Source organism: Tachypleus tridentatus, chromosome 2 (genome assembly GCF_004210375.1).
Source record: "Tachypleus tridentatus isolate NWPU-2018 chromosome 2, ASM421037v1, whole genome shotgun sequence".
Classification (NCBI taxonomy): Eukaryota; Metazoa; Arthropoda; class Merostomata; order Xiphosura; family Limulidae; genus Tachypleus; species Tachypleus tridentatus.
In genome coordinates, this window is record NC_134826.1 from 18025429 (window position 1) to 18052417 (window position 26989).

The window sequence follows — 26989 nt, forward strand, 5'->3', positions numbered from 1 at the left end:
GACGTATCGAAGCCTGGTTTCTAGCACTGTAAGTCCGTTATATCAATGGAAACACCCTTTTCAATGAAATATGGACGTAAAACATTTTAATAAATAAAGAACATAAAACATAATCGCATGAAGTGAATTTTGTTTTCATCTGAAGGATGCAAAGCAAAAGGGGGAAGAAAACAGCATCTTTCTCTGGTTTACACATGTGGAGTTTATGAACGTGAAAACAGGGGGAAAGTCTGTAAAGTGTGTTAAAATGTAACAAAATAAAGGGTAATGTACCTGTGATGAATGAAATCACTTTGTTTATGTGGACATTTCGAATTAGAAATGTGTGCACTGTTATTGTTCATTTAACACACGTACATCCAAAAACTGAAAGATAGTATAAAGCAATGAATTGTGTGTATATGCGTTATTAGACGAATAATTATAATACATTACTGTTACATATACCTCGGATAATACACCATTATTTTCATATTCAGAGTGGGTGCTACACCATTACTGTTACATATATTTGATGGTACGCCACTATTGTTTAATATCTCAGATACCACACTACCATTGTTAAATACAATAGATGCTACGTCAACATTATTCGAGCAAAACGTAAGTCCCAGTAATTCTAATGAACCTCTGAATATTGTGTTTTTATTCAATAATACGGTGTAAGCTTAAGTTACTTTAGACATAATAAAGTGTGAACATGTTACAGTCACGAAATTGTCCATCTTTTATCATGTTTAGGTTTATTTCTGATTGGCAGTAATGTTCAAGTATCTGGAACTATCAGAGTGTATGGTATTTAAACCACCGGGGATATTTTTTAACAACTGAACATTTTTGTATGTCTACATTTTAAGTCCCTGGCTAATACAACGGTAGGTCTACGGATTTACAGCGCTAAAATCAGGTGTCCGATTCCTCTCGGCAGACTCAGCAGATAGCACGATACGGCTTTGCTATTAGGAAACACCCCCCTCCACGCACACTATATTTTAAATTATATTTCTGATATATTGTTCTAAGATGTAGACAACGTTTCTATCTTATTGTTATAAACGCTATAAAAATACGTTGTTTATCAACACCTTTTAGTTAGTGACGTAGAAAGTATCAAATACAGCAGTTTTATTAATATAAATACAGAAGTCCTATTAATATGATAATATAAATACAGCAGTCATATTAACACAATAATAAAACTATATCAGTCTTATTGATATAATAATATAAATACAGCAGTAATATTAATATAATAATATAACTACAGCAGTCTTATCAATATAATAATATAAAAACAGCAGTCTTATTGATATAATAATATAAATACAGCAGTCATATCAATATAATAATATAAAAACAGCAGTCTTATTGATATAATAATATAAATACAGCAGTCATATTAATATAATATAAATACAGCAGTCTTATTAATATAATAATATAAATACAGCAGTCTTATTAATATAATAATATAAATACAGCAGTCTTATTAATATAATAATATAAATACAGCAGTAATATTAATATAATAATATAAAAACAGCAGTCTTATTGATATAATAATATAAATACAGCAGTCATATCAATATAATAATATAAAACAGCAGTAATATTAATATAATAATATAACTACAGCAGTCTTATCAATATAATAATATAAAAACAGCAGTCATATTAATATAATAATATAAAAACAGCAGTCTTATTGATATAATAATATAAATACAGCAGTCTTATCAATATAATAATATAAAAAACAGCAGTCTTATTGATATAATAATATAAATACAGCAGTCATATCAATATAATAATATAAAACAGCAGTCTTATTGATATAATAATATAAATACAGCAGTCATATCAATATAATAATATAAAAACAGCAGTCTTATTGATATAATAATATAAATACAGCAGTCTTATTGATATAATAATATAAATACAGCAGTCATATCAATATAATAATATAAAACAGCAGTCATATTAATATAATATTATAAAAAACAGCAGTCTTATTGATATAATAATATAAATACAGCAGTCATATCAATATAATAATATAAAAACAGCAGTCTTATTGATATAATAATATAAATACAGCAGTCATATCAATATAATAATATAAAAACAGCAGTAATATTAATATAATAATATAACTACAGCAGTCTTATCAATATAATAATATAAAAAACAGCAGTCATATTAATATAATAATATATAAAACAGCAGTCTTATTGATATAATAATATATAAATACAGCAGTCTTATCAATATAATAATATAAAAAACAGCAGTCTTATTGATATAATAATATAAATACAGCAGTCTTATCAATATAATAATATAAAACAGCAGTCTTATTGATATAATAATATAAATACAGCAGTCATATCAATATAATAATATAAAAACAGCAGTCTTATTGATATAATAATATAAATACAGCAGTCTTATCAATATAATAATATAAAAACAGCAGTCTTATTGATATAATAATATAAATACAGCAGTCTTATCAATATAATAATATAAAAACAGCAGTCTTATTGATATGATAATATAACTACAGCAGTCATATCAATATAATAATATAAAAACAGCAGTCATATTAATATAATAATATAACTACAGCAGTCATATTAATATAATAATATAAACACAGCAGTCATATTAATATAATAATATAAACACAGCAGTCATATTAATATAGTAATATAACTACAGCAGTCATATTAATATAATAATATAAAAACAGCAGTCTTATTTGCTAGGATAAATTATTAAATTATCTCCATTTAAGTTCAAATTTAATATTCGAGTGTCTTCGTCTAGCTTGTGTGCTTGTGACTTGCTGTTTATTGTTACCGAAACTGGCTTTAAGTAGAGGTTCTGATAATCATGAGAAGTTGGAATATAAATAAGTAATTTAAAATACGCTAAATACGTTTTGGAAACTACAACAAGTAAAATCAAACAGAAACCACTGGAATGAATAAAAAGTGCTCTCAAGTAAAAAAAAAAAAACACGAAACATTCTCAGTATTTTGGTATCAAATACTTCACGTCTTTTATTTACAAACAAATTTATTTCTGGCTACAAAAATCCATTTTCTTTGTAAACACACTTCTTACGTTTTAATCGATAAACAATTAGAAACGTGTACTTTAAATAAAATAACCTATACAACTCTGTACACCAACCTGTCTTTACTAATCATAAGTCTAAGATACTAAACATATACCTGGTTCAAGTTACCATGTAGGCTTTTCTCAGAACTAACATATTGTCAGTCTGCTGTTACCAATTCGCAAAATTCTTTGTTTTACCTGTTTCGAGTATATATATATATATATACAAAAATACTGTTTTAGAATCGCAAGGGTTGTTACTTTGTGTTATAGGTGTTTGAGGGTACTATTCAAACTCAGTTTCCTGACCGTCACCAGTTTCCAGTTTGTTCTTCAAGTATTCTTGTACATTCTTCTGTTTTAACTTGACTTTTAACATCCTTGGACTGCATGGTATAAAGTACAAATTTACCTGATCTGAAATAAAGAAAAGAAAAATAAGATATAAATAAAACGTGTTGAGCTGTATATTCAGCCGCAAATACATAATTCTAATCTTCATTACGAAGAAAGAGTTATATTATGGCCGCAAAAACGTCGTTAATTATATGATATCGAAAACAACTTCAAAACGTTTAATTCTAATAATCTTATTTGACAGTTATAGGATTAGTTGTTAGTGTAATAATTCTAATTTTTCATTGTTTACATTTGAGATATAAAAATGGACAATGTACTAGATCGTATCTAGGATATAAATTTATCCTCGTGACTCCAAGAAAATTAACTCAGAATAGATTACACAGTTCGACCTATATATCTATATAACAAAGCATTCATTTTTTATAAAATTCTTGCAACGTAAAACCATTTTAAAAAAATGCTAGTTTTATTTTTCGCCATCTTATTGAAGATTATGAGTGTCTGTCTGTGTGCCTAACACGTATTCTGTAGAAATCATTTCATATCGAATCACTGATTTCGTCTGTCAAAATATTTCACTTTCTTACCACTTTGGAACCATTAAAATATGCGGTTTTAGATTGTTTGAAGTTAAGTAGAAAGCAGCATCATGGGTTATCCGTGTTCTGCCCACTACGGGAATCGAAACCTGTATTCTAGCGTTGTAAGTTCCAAAGATACCGCTGTACCACTAGGGCGCGGTTTCAGATATCAGATCATTCAGTGTTTCAATGACAGAATGACTATTTTAACATCTTCTGTTCACTTACATTATATCTTGTCTTACCACGACCATTCATAACATGTCTGCTTTCTATATACAGATGTTATTGTGATTCCGGATTTTGTATAAATGTTTCCTCAAGGGGCTAAAATGCTAAAACTACTGTCGAAGGCAAACATGCGTGAATAAAGATGTCATTAACTAATTTCAGATGACAACTCAATAATATATCATTTCCGACATTTGCAGTGAGTTCGATGTAATTTTACTAACGAACTCAAAGCAAAATTGTACTTTACAGAAAACCCGAGATAGTTTAACGGATCAAACTTGACGGAAAGACCTTAACTAATCTTCTTAAAGTTCAAGTAAGCAAGCTATTACTTTAGAAAAGAATTATTAGTTCCGTTCTCAGAAGAGTTGATTGTATAAACTTGTAATAACTGATGTCGTTGTTTCGCTAGAAGTACCGCTGTGAAGAAAACAGTTATCCATACAATGTTACCAGATACTAACATATTTATATCCTCTTGACATTTATGACATATTACAAGCCACGTGTTATTCTACATATAACAAGCCACGTGTTATTCTACATATAACAAGCCACCTGTTACTCTACATATAACAAGCCACGTGTTATTCTACACATTACAAGCCACGTGTTATTCTACATATTACAAGCCACGTGTTATTCTACATATAACAAGCCACGTGTTATTCTACATATAACAAGCCACGTGTTACTCTACATATAACAAGCCACGTGTTACTCTACATATAACAAGCCACGTGTTATTCTACACATTGCAAGCCACGTGTTATTCTACACATTACAAGCCACGTGTTATTCTACATATAACAAGCCACGTGTTACTCTACATATAACAAGCCACGTGTTACTCTACATATAACAAGCCACGTGTTAGTCTCTCCCTCATTAAGCAAGAAGACGAACTTATTGTCTTATCGAGTTACTCTGTCGTGTTTAGTCAGTTACTCTGTCGTGTTTAGTCAGTCATCTATTTAAGTCTTAGCCACAAAAGATTTAGTTTACTTCACAAGTTTTGTGTTTTCATATCGGTGTCGTTAGATTACATTAACAGTTAGTGATATAAACTTCTTCACTAACAGGCAAACAAGAGATTATATGAACAGCATTAGTTTCACTAGTCCAAGAAGGATTCTTGAACTTAAACTACTTAAACTTTACTATATATTGTTGTACTTATGTTGTGTGGCACAATAATTAACTAGTCTTGTTATAATGTTGTTTCTTTCCAACAATATCACCTTAAACACAAGATAAACAAATAAATATTTCATATAGAGATATTGTTTAGTAGTCTCACGTAGGGTGAGTTAAACACCAGTTATTTATTTATATTGGCTCTCTTAAATAAATATACAAATATAATTCTATTTTGTCCAATAAGTAATTGCATATGTTTAATGATGTTTATGACATTTTGATTTAAAATACAATGTTTAGTATTTAGAAACTATTTATCGGGAATAAAAGGCAATTTTCATATTTTATCCAATGTGATTGTGTATATGAAATTCTAATTGTGATGGCTAGGCCTAAAGAAGTAAAATTTCCCTAATCATCCCTTACGAACATCTTAGAGTAATGTTTTTTATTGTGTGTTTTTTTAAATAGGCTGTTTGTTTGTTTTTGAATTTCGCGCAAAGCTACACGAGGGCTATCTGCGCTAGCCGTCCCTAATTTTGCAGTGTAAGACTAGAGGGAAGGCAGTTAGTCATCACCACCCACCGCCAACTCTTGGGCTACTCTTTTACCAACGAATAGTGGGATTGACCATCATATTATAACGTCCCCACGGCTGAAAGGGGCGAGCATGTTTCGTGCGACATGAATTCGAACCCGCAACCCTCAGATTACGAGTCGGGCGCCTTAACCATCTGGCCACGCTGTGCCTAAATTGGCTTAGACAGTAGTTTCATCATATGCTATTACTGTTAATTTTATTCTTTTTTTTTATATAAACTAGTTTACGGTCCCCTTAAATTTTGTTGTTTCTTTGCAGCCAAACACAAAAGTACACAATGGATAAAGAAACGCAGTTTTTAGTTGGCTTTCTTAATACGTCATTTTTCCTTATGTAGTCTGATTTATCTTCCTGTAGAATAATGATAAAATTTCAATTTCCCCGCGGTGAACACAGCAGATAGCCCAATGTTCTGAAAAAATAAAACAAAGAAATAACCTGATTTAGAAATTTAAATTTTATGTCTTCGAAAATAGAATAATGTTAGAATAAGAAAAATATATCAAATGTTTTTTTCATATTAAGTGTTTTTAATTAAAACCCTTTTAATTTGATGATTTAAAAACAATTCGTTGTTTGAAAGTGAAATTATTTATACGATTCGATATAGATTTTTTTTAATTTCGTGCAAAGCTACTCGAGGGCTATCTGCGCTAGCCCTCCGTAGCGAGCATGTTTAGCGCGACGGGGATGTGAACCCGCGACCCTCAGATTATGAGTCGCACGCCTTAACACGCTAGGCCATGCCATAACTTTAATAATCGAACTTCTCTTAACAATGACTGGTTAAAATATATAGATGAGTATAACCCAACAAGGTTCGTCTTTCTTATAACAGTCAATACATGCAGTATGAATTATTTCGAATATACATTAATTTATCTTCTAACAATAAACTTGGTATTTGACTATTCAATTTCTTAAGATTCCATTATTACTGGTAAAACGTATAACACAACTTATTTTCTTTAATTAAAACATACTAGACGTATAACACAACTTATTTTCTTTAATTAAAACATTTTTTAATTGAAACATACCAGACTTATAACACAAGTTATTTTCTTTACGTCTGCGACTTCACTTTTACATTTGTATGTTCTTCGTGTTTGGTTTAATTATTTCACATCTTTTCTCATAACAGCTTCATAAAACTTGAAAATTATATTTATTTAAAAATCTTTTTAAAAACGTAAGTTAAGTGTACTAATTCATTTCGATATCTGCTATTCCATTAATATATGTTAATATATTTTGTTGTGTTTGATTTACACACACAACGTTCGTATAATAATATAAATATATCTTTAACAAAAGAAATATATTATCAAAATAAAAACATTATAATTAATTTATTATTTAATTCAGCTTAAGGCGGTAATATTACTTCAATTCCCAAATTGTTGAAGCGAGTACTAAAAATAATATTATTATTATATAAATAATTTAATAAACGAGTATAATATTATTAATAGAAATAAGAATAAATCTTTTAAACTTATGGTAAAAAGTTAATATATCAAAGCTACATCAGCTATGTTAAATGAATGTTCTTCAGTCAATGCAAAATAACTGTTTGAAAAACGCGACTTTTCACCATGAGAAAATATTTTGACCTTCAAGATAATCATAGGATAACATAATAGAAAAGAAAGGGAAACATAACTTTTAATACTTTGTCTTGCACACCCTACAGTTCGATCAAAAGGTTGTTAGTCGATTTGTGGCAAAATTGTGTTTCTATAAAACAAATAGTTTTTCATGAAGCAAAGAGTGACATTTAATGAATTAGTGTAAACCTGTTATTTTAATTCATTCAGTTTATCCTTAGTATTAAGCAGATTAAAAAGTACAAAAAACAAACGTTTCTTTAAAATAACTCACACTTATGTTGAGCAAAAATAAATGTTAAAAACAACACACTTTGAGAGAAGTAAGCCATTTTGTTAACTAGAAATAAAACCCAAAATATATTTGAAAAAAAAAAACATTTACTGACACTGGGAGAAAACCCTCCAGCCCAAATTTCGATTACACAAATAAAAGTTTATAAATATATCAACATAGGATGTCCCAAATCGAAAGATAATACATATATATGTACAGGGGTGTTCGGAAAGTCACTGTGCACTTATGTATTTATTAACAAACAAAACTGCACAGCGACTTTCCGAACACCCTGTATTAGTAAGTTTTGTATATATATTCATTTTATTGACTTATCATAATTCTATACGAAAACTATTTCAGGTAAAATTACAAAAATGTTCGTGTGTAATATACATACATGAAGACATGTGTTGAAAATTTAATGTGTATATATATATATAGCTGAATTAGCTAAGTTATTTTGGCTAGAAGTATTGTACGAAAATTATCCTAGCTGCATTCTTCTGAAAATTTGTAGCTAAATAAATGTCAAAAAAGCAAAAAAAAAACACACGTGTTTTGTGTGTTTACTGGTAATTTCACCTAAAATTTATCTCGCTAATAAAGAAAGGCAAAATTGTGCTACGTAATTATCACTATTATTAAAGCATGCAGTAATTTTGGAGTAACTTAGATTAAGAATGCAGATACGGATGACGGCGGAACTTGGATCCCATATTATATTGAAAGCGGGCTCTATTATTCCATTAAAAGCATAATTTCTTTCAAGCATATCAGATACAATGCCAGGTTTTCTATATGGCATCCCCATTTGTATCAATTACTGTACATAGCTAAGGGAAGATATGTTAATCGACTGATCGAAACTCATCACGGCAAGAGTATTTCTGTTGTATGGCATCTAGCAGACAACCCACAACGCGTTACAGTGCGAGGCGATATATAGCATTCGGGTTGCATAAACCACTAACCCCTTTCACAAAACACATTATCCAACGATTATTCTCTGCTGTGCTCAGGATGTTTATTTTATAGTAAAGGACTCAGAAGAGGAGAAGTCCTTCGTAATGTTGAGGTTCTATAAAATCACACCCTAATAATTCCCCTACTATTCACAAAAATATTGTATCATGACATATTGGAAGTAACTTAGAAAACATTTTGTGAGCTAACTGGTAATTAAGTTTACGACTACAGGTCAGAAAAAAAAATTAAAACCAACGTTTTAAATTCAGCTTTTCGAAAACTAATCATAATTTTCCTCAACAAAGTTACAAGCGTCATGACTTGTACTCACCCCAAAACTTGTTTGTTTGTTGAAAACAAAAAAAAGCTACAAAATGAGATATCTATGCTTTGCCTATCGCTGGTATCGAATCTCGACTTTAGCCTTATAAGCTCTCAAACTACCGTGGAATGTAGGAGTGTGGAGAGAACACGCGCTTTGGAAGATGTATCGTCATATTGAGGAAACTATTATCTTATGTGTATCTTTGTCTTTTGGGAAAATTATGTAATATTAAACAAGTTTGTAAAAAATTTCGCAGTTTTTCTTGCGTTTTTATTTGTAATGCAAATCGCTTATTTAATACGTTATGATTCGTGGCTGAAGGAATAGACACGATTGAATGAACGACATAACGGAAGAGACAGCCTTTCATATACAACTCACCTTCAAAACAGAAAAACGGTTTACAAAATAGTGACATGCGCGACACTGATTTTTTTTCGCAAAACCGATCGCATAACAAGAATATATAATAACCTACAATATAAATATTTTGTCTAAACCCACTACATTACAAGAATGTGTAATAAACAACAATATAAATATTTTGTCTGAACCCACTACATAACAAGAATGTGTAATAAACAATATAAATATTTTGTCTGAACCCACTACATTACAAGAATGTGTAATAAACAACAATATAAATATTTTGTCTGAACCCACTACATAACAAGAATGTGTAATAAACAATATAAATATTTTGTCTGAACCCACTACATAACAAGAATGTATAATAAACAACAATATAAATATTTTGTCTAAACCCACTACATAACAAGAATGTATAATAAACAACAATATAAATATTTTGTCTAAACCCACTACATAACAAGAATGTATAATAAACAACAATATAAATATTTTGTCTGAACCCACTACATAACAAGAATGTGTAATAAACAACAATATAAATATTTTGTCTGAACCCACTACATAACAAGAATGTGTAATAAACAACAATATAAATATTTTGTCTGAACCCACTACATAACAAGAATGTGTAATAAACAACAATATAAATATTTTGTCTGAACCCACTACATAACAAGAATGTGTAATAAACAACAATGTAAATATTTTGTCTGAACCCACTACATAACAAGAATATATAATAACCTACAATATAAATATTTTGTCTAAACCCACTACATAACAAGAATATATAATAACCTACAATATAAATATTTTGTCTAATCCCACTACACAACAAGAATATATAATAAACAACAACATAAATATTTTGTCTAAACCCACTACATAACAAGAATGTATAATAACCTACAATATAAATATTTTGTCTAAACCCACTACATTACAAGAATGTGTAATAAACAACAATATAAATATTTTGTCTAAACCCACTACATTACAAGATTGTGTAAAAAACAACAATATAAATATTTTGTCTAAACCCACTACACAACAAGAATATATAATAACCTACAATATAAATATTTTGTCTAAACCCACTACATAACAAGAATGTATAATAACCTACAATATAAATATTTTGTCTAAACCCACTACACAACAAGAATGTGTAATAAACAACAATATAAATATTTTGTCTGAACCCACTACATAACAAGAATGTGTAATAAACAACAATATAAATATTTTGTCTGAACCCACTACATAACAAGAATGTGTAATAAACAACAATATAAATATTTTTGTCTGAACCCACTACATAACAAGAATGTGTAATAAACAACAATATAAATATTTTGTCTGAACCCACTACATAACAAGAATGTGTAATAAACAACAATATAAATATTTTGTCTGAACCCACTACATAACAAGAATGTGTAATAAACAACAATATAAATATTTTGTCTAAACCCACTACATAACAAGAATGTGTAATAAACAACAATATAAATATTTTGTCTGAACCCACTACATAACAAGAATGTGTAATAAACAACAATATAAATATTTTGTCTAAACCCACTACATAACAAGAATGTATAATAAACAACAATATAAATATTTTGTCTAAACCCACTACATAACAAGAATGTATAATTAACAACAATATAAATATTTTGTCTAAACCTACTACATAACAAGAATGTGTAATAAACAACAATATAAATATTTTGTCTAAACCCACTATATAACAAGAATGTATAATAACCTACAATATAAATATTTTGTCTAAACCTACTACATTACAAGAATGTGTAATAAACAACAATATAAATATTTTGTCTGAACCCACTACATAACAAGAATGTGTAATAAACAACAATATAAATATTTTGTCTGAACCCACTACATAACAAGAATGTATAATAAACAACAATATAAATATTTTGTCTGAACCCACTACATAACAAGAATGTGTAATAAACAACAATATAAATATTTTGTCTAAACCCACTACATAACAAGAATATATAAAACCTACAATATAAATATTTTTGTCTAAACCCACTACATAACAAGAATATATAATAACCTACAATATAAATATTTTGTCTAAACCCACTACATAACAAGAATATATAATAACCTACAATATAAATATTTTTGTCTAAACCCACTACATAACAAGAATATATAATAACCTACAATATAAATATTTTGTCTAATCCCACTACACAACAAGAATATATAATAAACAACAACATAAATATTTTGTCTAAACCCACTACATAACAAGAATGTATAATAACCTACAATATAAATATTTTGTCTAAACCCACTACATTACAAGAATGTGTAATAAACAACAATATAAATATTTTGTCTAAACCCACTACATTACAAGATTGTGTAAAAAACAACAATATAAATATTTTGTCTAAACCCACTACATAACAAGAATGTATAATAACCTACAATATAAATATCTTATCTAAACCCACTACATAACAAGAATGTATAATAACCTACAATATAAATATTTTGTCTAAACCCACTACATAACAAGAATGTATAATAAACAACAATATAAATATTTTGTCTAAACCCACTACATAACAAGAATATATAATAACCTACAATATAAATATTTTGTCTAAACCCACTACATAACAAGAATGTATAATAACCTACAATATAAATATTTTGTCTAAACCCACTACATTACAAGAATGTGTAATAAACAACAATATAAATATTTTGTCTAAACCCACTACATTACAAGATTGTGTAAAAAACAACAATATAAATATTTTGTCTAAACCCACTACACAACAAGAATATATAATAACCTACAATATAAATATTTTGTCTAAACCCACTACATAACAAGAATGTATAATAACCTACAATATAAATATTTTGTCTAAACCCACTACACAACAAGAATGTGTAATAAACAACAATATAAATATTTTGTCTGAACCCACTACATAACAAGAATGTGTAATAAACAACAATATAAATATTTTGTCTGAACCCACTACATAACAAGAATGTGTAATAAACAACAATATAAATATTTTGTCTGAACCCACTACATAACAAGAATGTGTAATAAACAACAATATAAATATTTTGTCTGAACCCACTACATAACAAGAATGTGTAATAAACAACAATATAAATATTTTGTCTGAACCCACTACATAACAAGAATGTGTAATAAACAACAATATAAATATTTTGTCTAAACCCACTACATAACAAGAATGTGTAATAAACAACAATATAAATATTTTGTCTGAACCCACTACATAACAAGAATGTGTAATAAACAACAATATAAATATTTTGTCTAAACCCACTACATAACAAGAATGTATAATAAACAACAATATAAATATTTTGTCTAAAACCCACTACATAACAAGAATGTATAATTAACAACAATATAAATATTTTGTCTAAACCTACTACATAACAAGAATGTGTAATAAACAACAATATAAATATTTTGTCTAAACCCACTATATAACAAGAATGTATAATAACCTACAATATAAATATTTTGTCTAAACCTACTACATTACAAGAATGTGTAATAAACAACAATATAAATATTTTGTCTGAACCCACTACATAACAAGAATGTGTAATAAACAACAATATAAATATTTTGTCTGAACCCACTACATAACAAGAATGTATAATAAACAACAATATAAATATTTTGTCTGAACCCACTACATAACAAGAATGTGTAATAAACAACAATATAAATATTTTGTCTAAACCCACTACATAACAAGAATATATAAAAACCTACAATATAAATATTTTGTCTAAACCCACTACATAACAAGAATATATAATAACCTACAATATAAATATTTTGTCTAAACCCACTACATAACAAGAATATATAATAACCTACAATATAAATGTTTTGTCTAATCCCACTACACAACAAGAATATATAATAAACAACAACATAAATATTTTGTCTAAACCCACTACATAACATGAATGTATAATAACCTACAATATAAATATTTTGTCTAAACCCACTACATTACAAGAATGTGTAATAAACAACAATATAAATATTTTGTCTAAACCCACTACATTACAAGATTGTGTAAAAAACAACAATATAAATATTTTGTCTAAACCCACTACATAACAAGAATGTATAATAACCTACAATATAAATATCTTATCTAAACCCACTACATAACAAGAATGTATAATAACCTACAATATAAATATCTTATCTAAACCCACTACATAACAAGAATGTATAATAAACAACAATATAAATATTTTGTCTAAACCCACTACATAACAAGAATATATAATAACCTACAATATAAATATTTTGTCTAAACCCACTACATAACAAGAATGTATAATTAACAACAATATAAATATTTTGTCTAAACCTACTACATAACAAGAATGTGTAATAAACAACAATATAAATATTTTGTCTAAACCCACTATATAACAAGAATGTATAATAACCTACAATATAAATATTTTGTCTAAACCTACTACATTACAAGAATGTGTAATAAACAACAATATAAATATTTTGTCTGAACCCACTACATAACAAGAATGTGTAATAAACAACAATATAAATATTTTGTCTGAACCCACTACATAACAAGAATGTATAATAAACAACAATATAAATATTTTGTCTGAACCCACTACATAACAAGAATGTATAATAAACAACAATATAAATATTTTGTCTAAACCCACTACATAACAAGAATATATAAAAACCTACAATATAAATATTTTGTCTAAACCCACTACATAACAAGAATATATAATAACCTACAATATAAATATTTTGTCTAAACCCACTACATAACAAGAATATATAATAACCTACAATATAAATATTTTGTCTAAACCCACTACATAACAAGAATATATAATAACCTACAATATAAATATTTTGTCTAATCCCACTACACAACAAGAATATATAATAAACAACAACATAAATATTTTGTCTAAACCCACTGCATAACAATAATGTATAATAACCTACAATATAAATATTTTGTCTAAACCCACTACATTACAAGAATGTGTAATAAACAACAATATAAATATTTTGTCTAAACCCACTACATTACAAGATTGTGTAAAAAACAACAATATAAATATTTTGTCTAAACCCACTACATAACAAGAATGTATAATAACCTACAATATAAATATCTTATCTAAACCCACTACATAACAAGAATGTATAATAACCTACAATATAAATATTTTGTCTAAACCCACTACATAACAAGAATGTATAATAAACAACAATATAAATATTTTGTCTAAACCCACTACATAACAAGAATATATAATAACCTACAATATAAATATTTTGTCTAAACCCACTACATAACAAGAATATATAATAACCTACAATATAAATATTTTGTCTAAACCCACTACATAACAAGAATGTATAATAAACAACAATATAAATATTTTGTCTAAACCCACTACATAACAAGAATATATAATAACCTACAATATAAATATTTTGTCTAAACCCACTACATAACAAGAATATATAATAACCTACAATATAAATATTTTGTCTAAACCCACTACATAACAAGAATATATAATAACCTACAATATAAATATTTTGTCTAATCCCACTACACAACAAGAATATATAATAAACAACAATATAAATATTTTGTCTAAACCCACTACACAACAAGAATATATAATAACCTACAATATAAATATTTTGTCTAAACCCACTACATAACAAGATTGTATAATAACCTACAATATAAATATTTTGTCTAAACCCACTACACAACAAGAATGTGTAATAAACAACAATATAAATATTTTGTCTAAACCCACTACATAACAAGAATATATAATAACCTACAATATAAATATTTTGTCTAAACCCACTACATAACAAGAATATATAATAACCTACAATATAAATATTTTGTCTAAACCCACTACATAACAAGAATATATAATAACCTACAATATAAATATTTTGTCTAATCCCACTACACAACAAGAATATATAATAAACAACAATATAAATATTTTGTCTAAACCCACTACACAACAAGAATATATAATAACCTACAATATAAATATTTTGTCTAAACCCACTACATAACAAGAATGTATAATAACCTACAATATAAATATTTTGTCTAAACCCACTACACAACAAGAATGGGTAATAAACAACAATATAAATATTTTGTCTAAACCCACTACATAACAAGAATATATAATAACCTACAATATAAATATTTTGTCTAAAACCCACTACATAACAAGAATATATAATAAACAACAATATAAATATTTTGTCTAAACCCACTACACAACAAGAATGTGTAATAAACAACAATATAAATATTTTGTCTAAAACCCACTACACAACAAGAATATATAATAAACAACAATATAAATATTTTGTCTAAACCCACTACATAACAAGAATATATAATAACCTACAATATAAATATTTTGTCTAAACCCACTACATTACAAGAATATATAATAACCAACAATATAAATATTTTGTCTAAACCCACTACATTAAAAGAATACTTAATAACCAATAATATAAATATTTTGTCTACACCCACTACATAACAAAATATATATAATAACCAACAATATAAATATTTTGTCGAAACCCATAACATAACAAGAATATATAATAACCAAAAATGTAGATATATTAGCAAAACCGACTACGTAACAAGAATATATAATAACCAAAAATATAACATTTTAGCAAAACCAACTGCATAACGCTAAAATCAAGGGATCGGTTCCCCTCGGTGGACTCAGCAGATGCCCAGTCTGGCTTTGCTGTAAGAAAACATGCACTCACACACGACTACTTAACAAGAATATATAATAACCAAAAATATAGATATTCTAGCAAAAGCGAATATATAAATAGCCAAAAATATAGATTTTCTTTGTAACGAAACTTATTTTGTTAGTATGGTAAGTAACAACTAGTTTCACTGAATGTTTTAAAAATTTGATATACAATATACATACAAAGATGGGCGTGGCAGTTTATCATTGATTTCAAGCTATGACGTTACTTTGACATTCTTGGTTACAATGTTTTGTAGGCTAATTTGAATGGATACTTAAACTAGCAACCAACCGATACCATTGCTTCTACGATACAAAAGTAACAAACGTTTCCAAGGCCAGACACGCTTATTACCTTTTGTAAAACCTGGTAATACTGCTATAAAATACAAGAATAGAAGAGAAATTTGTTTAATAAAGCAATTTTTTTTTGTATTTTTTTCACTGGAGCCTTTATTTTGTTACATCTTTATTTTGTTATATCTCTGTAAAATTTCTAATTTATAAAAAAAATATTGCTGTTAATGAACTTATAACTTTTTGGAGGGGGGAACTGCTTGAATAACAGCTTCATAGAGACTAAAGGCAAAATGTTATTCATATTTCTCTAGGAATATCTCTATGTATACACTTAAGCATGCATGCGTGTATCTACAATAGGATACTTTGTACGCAGGTACTCCCTACACTGATAAGAAGTAAGTCTATTCCATGTTATATTGAATATCTATATTACATCAGACTTTAGAAATACGCAGAATGATGCAAACTTACTTTCTTACTTTCGTCTTCAACATTTATTTAATTAAGAACCCCTCGTCTCTCTCTGGTGGGTCAGCTGTAAGTTTAGGGACTTACAGTTCTAAAATCCGGTATTCGATTCTCCGAGATTGAAATAGCACAGGCAACTTATTGTGTAGCTTTGTTCTAAAACAAACAATAAACAAAGAACCTTTCGTATAATTTTTATATTTATGATAAAAAAGAAAGAAAAATATACCAGCACACTAAATGTTACCTAACACTTATAGCTGATACATCTGTACTTGTAATAAGTACGTAGGCTGACATCAGTGACGTCATACATCTTCTGTTAAAGGTGTTGAACATATACAATACGTTAACATGATCCTATGTAAATACCTGATAATTTCAGAGAGGGAAAAAATCCTTCAAACAAATTTGTCTTTTTCATATTAGGTAATAAAACTACAGATTTAATTATTTAATGAAGAATTAAATATTATACTGGACAATAACGTATTTTATTTGTTGTATAAAGTTCATAGATGCCCTTGATCATGTTAATGCAATACATAATCATAAATGTTTCGTGTTAATACTCTACCTAATTATAAATGTTTCACGTTAATACCATACTTAATCATAAATGTTTCGTGTTAATACAATACGTAATTATAAATGTTTCACGTTAATACCATACTAAATCATAAATGTTTCGTGTTAATACAATATGTAATAATAAATATTTCACGTTAATACAATACCTAATGATAAATATTTCATGTTAATACAATACCTAATGATAAATATTTCATGTTAATACAATACCTAATGATAAATATTTCATGTTAATACAATACCTTATGATAAATATTTCATGTTGGTACGGTACATAATAATAAATATTTCATGTTAATACAATACCTTATGATAAATATTTCATGCTAATAAAGTACATAATGATAAATATTTCATGTTGGTACGGTATATAATGATAAATATTTCATGTTGGTACGGTACATAATGATAAATGTTTATTGTTAATACAATATCTAATTATAAATATTTATTGTTAATACAATATATAATTATAAATTTTTTATGTTAATACAGTACCTAATGACGTGTATTCCATGTTAATACAGTACCTAGTGACATGTATTCCATGTTAATACAATGCATAATGATGTTTAATGCTAATACATTATCTAATGATAAATATTTCATGTTAATACAGTACCTGATGATAAACATTTCATGATAATGCAATACTTAATAATAAATATTAACGATTATTTGTTACGAGAACAGCAAATGTTAATAGATTACGAAGAAGAAAATAATAGAATAATACAATTTGTTCATATATTTTATCTAAAAAATTGACAGTTTTATTAATAAAACTCTCTTCTATATCGTTATCACAACTGAACATAGTTGTTCAAAGCTTTATTTACACTTCAACAGATAGTATATCTATTAATACATCATGCAGGAAGTTTTTAAAATTAAGTAACGCAATGTTGAACAGTTTCTGAACATATTATTTCTATAAAGCGTTATCAGTTAGCATATGAAATAAGCACTCACGTAGGAAGTTTTTTAAAACTACATAATACATTGTTGTGCAGTTTCTGAACATATTTCTTTAAAGCGTTATCAGTTAGCATATGAAATAAGCACTCATGCAGGAAGTTTCTAAAACTACATAATACATTGTTGTGCAGTTTCTGAACATATTATTTCTACAAAGCGTTATCAGTTAGCATATGAAATAAGCACTCATGCAGGAATTTTTTAAAATTACATAACACAATGTTGTGCAGTTCCTGAACATATTTCTTTAAAGCGTTATCAGTTAGCATATGAAATAAGCATTCATGCAGGAAGTTTTTTAAAATTACAAAATGCATTGTTGTGTAGTTCCTGAACATATAATTTCTGTAAAGCGTTGTCAGTTTGCATATGAAATAAGCAGGAAGCCTCATTAAAAAAAGTGCACGCTCGAATAAAGGTTTCCGTGAACATCTTTTTCAAGTTTTACACTAAGCCAGTAGTTGGCACCACTTGACAGTCTGCTGTACTCGTCAAAGCAGTAATGGCGGACATAAACAGACAAGATTTTTTTCTTTTTAAATGCGTCGCCATTTTCTTGTTATCACGAGCTTCGGCGCGCGCGGTCGGTCGCTTTTGACTCAAACAGCAAAGTCAGATGTTAATCGATTATATTTGTCTGGGAGGAGTTGCAGCACGAGATCCAAGTTATCCTGGCTTGTGAAGATAAGTCTTAACTTGTTTAATTTCAAATTGGACATCGCTTACTTGGAAGTAATTATTTCATGGTAAAGAGAGACACCTATGTTCTTCGACTAAGACGAATATAAAAATTTCGAATATTATTTTTTTTCTTTTTTTACAAATACAATTTGGCTGCAGTTTTATGGTGAACTTCATTGTCTGTGAATTCCTTTCAAATGTGCACATCAAATCTTTTGTTTACACTCGGTTGACAATATTATCTGAACACTACATCGCTTTTAACTGGAAGCGTGCAAATCGTGCTTTTTAATAGTTTTTTAAAATGCTTTTAGTTGAACACAAAGATAGGAAAAACAACAGTGTACTTGAACTTGTAAAAAAACAAAACGTTTTTAACTTATGCAGAACTGTTAAAAACACTTGTTGGACCTTTGATGGATAGGCGGTAAGTATACAAACTCAATATCGCAAAAGTCCAGAATTTGATTTCTGCTATGGTGTGTTTTGAATTTCGCGCAAAGCAACTCGAGGGCCATCTGCGCCAGCCATCCATAATTTAGCACTGTAAGACTAGAGGGAAGGCAGCTAGCTATCATCGCTTACCGCCAACTCTTGGGCTACTCTTTTACCAATGAATAGTGGGATTTGGCTGTGACATTATAACGTCTTCACGGCTGAAAAAGCGGGAATGTTTAGTATAACGGGGATTCCAACCCGCAACCCTCATATTACGAGTCGAGTGCGTTAACCACCTGGCCATGCCGGGGCCTTCTGCTATGGATTCAACAACGTTGCTTTGCTTTCTAACACACATACACATTTCTTCAAATTAGCAGCGAACATTGGTCTCTTTCCTAATAACTTAACTTAAGGGAAAAGGAGATAAACAAAGAAAAACCCACAAAATGAGATATACAATAATGGGTTTTGGTATGAACATATTTTATACAGAAAATAATATAACAATTCACGCTTTCCTGATGTTGGCAAAATGCTTTTCAATGTTCCCAGTTTCTCAAGTCATATCTAGATTATTATTTTATAAGTCTACACAGTAATCCAAGCACATAGGTTGCTAATTTTAGTGTTAGATATGTTGTGCACTTTGCGCGGTATAGATACATATATCGTAAGTTATTATTTTAAGAACCGAGAGAAAAAACACAATAAACCAATGTCTTCTCTAAGGATTAAGAATTTTGTGTTCAGGCTTACGAAGGAAACGCGCGTGTTTGAGACCTTAATTATAGAAGAGTTAAAAATATGAGCCGATATATGAACTGGTGTATGAACCGATATATGAACTGATGTATGAACCGATATATGCGTTTAACAATAAGAACCAAAGAACGATTATTTAAGTTGTGAGCATTTTCTCTAATACAATATTATCAGATTGTCTTTTCTCTATCTTTGACTTCACTCATTTCTGCCTTGAAAACAAACGAAGAGCAACAACTAGTCTAATGTTTAGCTACTCGTAACAAAACATAAGTTCGAACCTATTTCTCTTTTCTTGTGCTTATCATGGATTTTTGTTTTCTTAAACGTTGTTTGTTATTAAGCACAAAGCCCTTAGACATATCATTGTGCCACTAGAGGGCGTTGGAGAAAGAAATAGATAAATGCAATGCTAGTTTGTGGGAAGATTAATTTAGTTACAACGCCTCATATATGTACAAATATACAACATCAACGGGTTACTAAATAAAGTTTCTGCTTCACTCTGGAGGCAGAGGGGCTTGTTAAAACGAATCGTGCACAAGGTCAGAACAAGGGCCAGTAAAAATAATATAAATTCTAACTAAAAATGTGTACAGATAATTATTTGTTTGTTTTTAGAATTTCGCGCAAAGCTACTCGAGGGCTATCTGCGCTAGCCGACCTTAATTCAGCAGTGTAAGACTAGGGGGAAGGCAGTTAGTCATCACCACCCACCACCAACTCTTGGGCTACTCTTTTGCCAACGAATAGTGGGATTGACTGTAACATTATAACGTCCCTACGGCTAAAAGGGGCGAACATGTTTGTTGCGACCGGGATTCGAACCCATGCCCCTCAGATTACGAGTCGAATGCATTAACCCACCTGGCCATGCTGGGCCTGTACAGAAATTTTTAATAAAAAAAAGTTTGTAGCTAAAAATTCGTTACAGAAATTAACAGATAACTTCTGTTTCTGCTTTCTATCGATTTTCGTGCAAGGATCGTCCGTACTAGCCGTCCTTAATTAGAAAGTAATAAAGAAGAAAGAAGGCATCTAGTTAGCACGGCCCGCCGCCAACTCGTGAACTACTCTAATCGATTAATCGGATTTGGTTTCCGTTCCCAAATTGAGGAGAGCGTGTTTTTGTTTTCTGTTGTTCTGTGTTTTTGTGATAGCAGGGTATCAACTAGTACTAAACATCGGATTCGTAGTGCGTCACACTAGTCAGTGGGTCATGCTTTTCCTATTTTCTAGTTCGCATCGATCTTTATTCCCTCGGTGGGTTTATGGAATTCCAACTTTATGATCTTGGGTTTGAATCTACGTGGTGAGCAGAGATGAGGTAGCCTGTTGTGTGGCTTTTAGTTAAAAAGAATCACACATACACACACACACACCCAGCAAGGCCAGGTGGTTGGAGCACTCGTCTCGCTACCTGCAGGTCACGGGTTCGAATCCCCGTCACTCCAAACATTCTCATTCTTTCAGCCTTGGGAGCGTTATAATGAGACGCTCAATCTCCCTATTCATTGGTAAAAGAGTAGCCAAAGAGTTGGCGGTGGGTGATAATGACTAGCTACATTCCCTCTTAAACTGTAAATTAGAGACGGTTAGCACAGATAGTCCTCGTCTATCTATGCGTGAAATTCAAAAACAAACAAACACATACGCTAGACGTTTAAATAGCTTATGAGGGATGTTCTATATATACATTTATAAGAGCAAGACGAACTTTGCTTCAGATAATCAAATATTTGTTCACAGTTTATTGAACAAAATAGTTTCTTATCCTCTGTAAATTTTGGTTTATCGTGGGTTTATGAAGTATTTTTACAGATTATTAACCATACTTTCCTAGTCTTTAATATCTAAATCACATTAGCTTTAAACTATATGCTACTGCTACTATTTTAGGGCTAGCAAAGTCGAAAGATTTGAGGTTTGATCACCGATATGGTTATAAACTCTCCTTTAATTTTAACTGCGACATTTAGTAATTTTAATCTGTTAACAATAACTGTGTGGTTTAGCATGGCTAAGTGGGTTAAGGCGTTCGACTCGTAATCCGAGGGTCGCGGGTTCGAATTCCTGTCGCATCAAACACGCTCGCACTTTCAGCCGTGGAGGCGTCATAATGTACGACCAATCCCACTATTCGTTGGTAAGAGAGTAGCCCAAGAGTTGACAGTGGGTGATGATGACTAGCTGCCTTCCCTCTAGTCTTACACTACTAAATTAGGGACGGCTAGCGCACATAGCCCTCGAGTAGCCTTGCGCGAAATTCAACAAACAAAACAAACAAGAATAGCTGTGAAGGCTATGAATATTTTTGACTAATTGCAGGTCCCAAACTAAAGATGGCTCTGCCTGATTCTCATGCACTTTCTTTTTTGTCTAAGTGTCGCATAAAGTGACATTCAGATTGGAAGTGCCCAAGGTACTACTTATTTTAAAAGAGGTACATGAACACAACAGTCACCCTGGTGTCGTGAAAAGCATTTACCAAAATCTTGTCAGTTTCTGAAATACAACTGTCCATATATGGTTCGCCGGCGGGTCAGAAGTATGTTTGCGGACACTAACTACGTTTCAACAAAGTTCCTCTTTGTTAACCTAAAGATGACCAAGGAAGGTCGAAACGTTGTTCTCTGCTTATCAGTAAGTGTTAATACCCATATTAGCCGTTCTGAGATACATAACTATGTTTCAATTTCCTGCTGTGGGCAACAGTAAAGAATCTTTGTGATAACACTACACAAGTGTCCGATGTTGGGTACCTTCATTTAGAAGATATTTATTGTAAGGTAACCTTAGAAACATTCTTTAGGATATAAGACAACTGTTCTTTGTAATACGAATCATTATATATAAATTCTATAAATATATAATAGCCATATGTTCCATTTTTATATACATGAGATTCGAAAGGTTTGATATCTGCTATACAACTTTGTGGTTTATAATGAACGAACACATATATACGCATTAAGTGTAAAAACATCTTAGAAATGTTATTTCTATCTATTTAGGTGTGTATTAAGGTTAAAAAGGAAACGCTAGAAAAATAAATCTAACGTATAGTTATAGTTTTAGTTTTATAACAAAAGAAGGTGTTAAATTTGCGGATTCGCATCGCTAAAAATTTGGATTAGATACTTGGGATGAGCACAGCTCGGATAACCGTTTGTGTAGCTTTGCACTTAACAACAAACAAACAAATACTGGAAGTCACATATCAGAATAATTCGTTTCCTTTATATAAGACTTATAAGTGTCTTAAATGAGGTTTTCTACACTAAAAACATGTCTGTAATAATTAGATATTTAACTGATAGGTTAAATGTCTAAACACATTGTAATCATAATATAAAATGAATAATAAATATAATATTTAGATCGAGGGGTTTATCTTATTTAACTTATATATGACATGTCTTAAGCCTAATATTTGTAATTTGAAATATTAATTAATTTGTAGTTCTAAGCTAAATCTTTGATTTATTTTACTTGGAAAAATTGTAATAACGTACTATAAAAAAATCCAAATTTGTAAAAGTAAACGTTACTGAATTAACCACTAAGCTTACGTAGGTGGCTAAAAATAAACGCCATGTTGTCTAAAAATTCATGTGGCTAAAGTTACACTACACGGCATTTATCGCTGCTCCATTCTGCCAGTTCAGTGCTGTATCTAAGATAATACATTCAGAAAAGCACTGTAAGTAATATTATAGTCATTTAATAACAAAAGATAAACTAGTCGTAGTAGTTTGAGAGTGTATTTTAAATTTTAATGGTTACATTGTTTGTACATGATGATGATAAAGTGTTTTGGTTATTCTTTCTCTAAATAACCTCGCGTGGTGGTTGTTGGGGTAAATACGTAAAAATGATTTAGATTAAAATTTAGAAAAATCACACTTTTTTTAAAACCTGTAAATAACCGTAATTTTTCCTACTTAAGTGTGAACTTTGGGATTTAAGAAGTTCGTAGAAAGAATAATAACTTTGTAGAGAATTAGAGAAATATTGGAGTATTGATACGTGCATACCAAGTGTTGGTTTGTAAGTTCAACAAAAAAAATTCATACGTTAAGCCAATACTCTAGCAGTTTTTTACACTTAGATGAATATATCTTATTCAATATATATTAATATATGATGACATGTCTTAAGCCTAATAGTGGAAATTTAAATTCGAAACATACCTCCCTTTCAAACTTTGCCGTATAAGGACGACTTATCAGTTGTTGTTTTTATACGGATCTGTTGATTCCTCGGGTTTGTTATAAAGTGAAATCATTTGAAGTGAATAGGTATATTATACATTTCACTGAGATGCTTTTACAAACGTTTTTGGATAGAAATACACATTGGTCATAGGTTTAAATGTAGTATAAATCATAGTATTGAAAATGTGCATATTATTACACTTGTATTGTACAATACCTGAGATTCTTGACAATCTTGAATGCTGTTTCATTCTTGCAACAATATTTCTTCGTTCAGTTAACATTAAAATGAGTCTTTCAGAAAGAAACTTCACAGTTATTAAAATGTTATTGCACTTGGTTTGCACAGCATCCAACGTACAGTCTCTTCTCGACAACTTCTACGAACTAGCGACAGTACTTTGAAGCGTCCGGAAAACCTAAGCCTAAATGCAACGCCTACAAGCTTGGGTTACTTCATCAGCAGTTGACATGTGTGACTTTTCCATCGTTGGTTGCTCAGTCTAAATATTTCCTTCTTTATCTTACGGATCAACAGCCGTTACGTTTCTATTGGAGGTTACAGGTTTTACATAATATTTTATGAAAACACACTTTACTTTTACTGTTGTTGTGGTTGCAAACACTTTCAAACCTTTCAGTCCCTCTTAACTACGTTCCATAAGAATGTAGTTATAAACGTCCTCACGAAAGTTACTCAATTCTCTATATTTCTAGTTCGTTTTAAAGAGTATATATATATATGTGTGTGTGTGTGTTTTCAAGACTGTTCAATTTTCCGTTCATATATTTCCATTCTTATGTCCACCAATAATTGTTGCATTTTACATGTTAGTACAGTTTTCTTATTATAAAAAATTGCTGTTTCTAAGCTAATCGTTGTGTAACTACGAATTACGTGCGTTTTTCTCAACGTACAAATGTTCATAATTCTGTATTTCTGAGTCGCATACTTTTGTCTGGTTATTATAAATTAACATACATCTATTTGTGTTCCATTCTCGTTCTCTTCCTTTTAGGTTCACTAAACCTAGTAGAATTGACCGCAAAGTTACATCTGTCCGCTGTATAAGAACAAACATCCTAATATAACATATTATTTTTATTGGGTATCGTTACCAGTATAATTCTACCTATTTTTCCAATGTACGCCCACGATTCCTCTTTTATTGGCCACTAACGCTGGAACGCTCAGTCATGTTCCTCTGAAATATGGAAATATGCAGGATTTTGCGTTTTCTGCCATCCCTTGTTATCATTATATTGTGCAAAGTTAAAGTTTTCAATTGTTATGATTATATTGTGCAAAATAAAATAGTTTTCCATTTTTTGTCATCATGTTATGTAAAGTAAAATAGTTTTTCCATTGTTACCACTTTAATGTGTAAAGTAAAATAATTTTACCATTGTTATCATATTAACGCATAAGTAACAATAATTTTACCATTGTTATCTAATATAAAGTGTCAAGGAAAATAATTTCACCATTGTTATCAATATAAAGTGTCAAGGAAAATAATTTTACCATTGTTATCAATATAAAGTGTCACGGAAAATAATTTTACAATTGTTATCAATATAAAGTGTCAAGGAAAATAATTTTACCATTGTTATCAATATAAAGTGTCAAGGAAAATAATTTTACCATTGTTATCAATATAAAGTGTCAAGGAAAATAATTTTACATTTTTCTGATATCCTTGGCCTCAAATACTATTTACTTTTTTTTTATAGAAAACTAAGGATCAACTATGTTTTACAATAAGAATAGACATGCAACATTCTATTGTTGAATAAATTAAAATTTATAGCCTACTTATATTATTGAAGGTTTCTGTTACAGGAGGAAATCATAAAATTCTTTATTTCAATGTTTTTAGTAAGAACTTATTTCATAAGCTCTGTTTTATTGAATGCTAGTTTAATAAAACTAGATTTTACTACCAGATCTTCGAGTTTAGCGTGCAGCTACGTACTAAAGTTTCACGATGTTATACAAAGTAATGGGCATTTTTACAAGGTATTATCTAAAGGG

At 29.4% G+C, this 26989-nt stretch overlaps 1 long non-coding RNA gene across 3 annotated transcripts in view; it reads right to left on the reverse strand.

Moving 5' to 3' along the window:
- Positions 1-3048: 3048 nt before the first annotated feature.
- LOC143238957 (uncharacterized) overlaps positions 3049-26989 on the reverse strand; it is a 45627-nt gene continuing 21686 nt past the window's right edge. The window contains exons 1-3 of one of the 3 annotated variants that reach the window (XR_013020861.1): positions 25172-26018; positions 17288-17440; positions 3049-3546 (exon numbers count right to left, since the gene is read on the reverse strand). This is a non-coding gene — a long non-coding RNA (uncharacterized LOC143238957). Of the gene's footprint in view, positions 3547-17287; positions 17441-25171; positions 26038-26989 lie in introns of those variants that run through there. The other 2 variants (XR_013020865.1, XR_013020859.1) reach the window with 2 other exon arrangements.